Genomic DNA, 1,397 nt, shown 5'->3' with positions numbered 1-1,397 from the left:
AACCTCCCTCGCCCTGCTGGCCACGCTCCTCTTGATGCACCCCAGGATACCATTGGCCTTCTTGGCAACAAGGGCACCCTGCTGGCTCATGGTCAGCTTGTCGTCCACCAGGACTCCCAGGTCCCTCTCAGCAGAGCTGCTTTCCAGCAGGTCAGCCCCCAGTCTGTACTGGTGCATGGGGTTTGTCCGCCCCAGGTGCAGCACTCGACACTTGCCCTTGTTGAACTTCATCTATTCTACAGCAGAAATGGGAAGCAACTTCTACTACAGTCTCAGCGACCTATTTATTTTACAATCCATCACTTTGTGACATACTTTTCAACATGGACTTGTATTTTAAAGTCTACCAACGAAAAAAAAAAAACAACACGTTGGCAATATCCGCAAAGTTCCAGGAACCCACACAGAGAACTTAGGTGAAGAGTCTACTATTTCAGTATGGCGAAGTGGGGGAGATCTCCCCACAACCCAATCATCACTGGAATTCATGAAAGTGAAAAAATTACTCAGTCCGCTTAAAAATAAAATACTTCAAATCTTCTTTTTTATTCCTAAATTAAAAAGCTGATGGGTCCCAACCCAAGAAACAGCTAGAAGTAACGAGGAAACAATTTTATTATTATTTTTGACTGCAGACACGGAATTATTGCTCACAGGAGCAAGGAAGCAGAAAAATAATTAGTGATCATTCAACAATTTAGGAAGGAAGGCTGTCTCGCCAGATGTTTCAGGGGCAGCCCAAACGAGGAAATCCACAGCTCTGAGTGGATTCACCATCACCTCTACTTCAACAGAGTGCAGTAAAGGGTGACTGTGAAGATGAAAGGGGGGAATCTTGGATTCCGGTCTCTGCTGGCTGAACCGTTTGAGCATCTTAATTTTTCGTTCATGCAAAATATCAAAACAACAGTGGCAGCAAGTGCTGTAAAACAGGAAACATTCCTAATATTGCTCTCGTAGATCTACACATAGTATCCTTATTAATGACTTAATATAAGAAAAAAAAAATTTCTTGCGCAGTTTTTTGGCACCACAGATCTCCTACTCTGGCCTGGACAGTGCACTCATGCCAGTAAGAGAACAGGAGAGCATTCTTCCTTTAACCAAATGGTATAAACACAGTCTTTTTACGCGGGAGACCTTTAGCATGCAAATTATATTGAAACAGGCTCGCATACTTGGCCAACTGTATGAGGGTCAACAGGGCCAAGTGCCGGGTCCTGCCCTGGGGTCACCACAACCCCATGCAATGCTACAGGCATGGGGCAGAGGGGCTGGAAAGCTGCCTGGTGGAAAAGGACCTGGGGGTGCTGGTCGAGAGGGGGCTGAATATGAGCCAGCAGGGTGCCCAGGTGGCCAAGAGGGCCAGCGGCATCCTGGCTTGTCTCAGGAGTGGT

This window comes from Egretta garzetta, unplaced genomic scaffold, assembly GCF_000687185.1.
Source record: "Egretta garzetta isolate BGI_Z169 unplaced genomic scaffold, ASM68718v1 scaffold323, whole genome shotgun sequence".
NCBI lineage: Eukaryota > Metazoa > Chordata > Aves > Pelecaniformes > Ardeidae > Egretta > Egretta garzetta.
The sequence above is the reverse complement of the archived record's forward strand: the minus strand, read 5'-3'. Positions refer to the sequence as shown.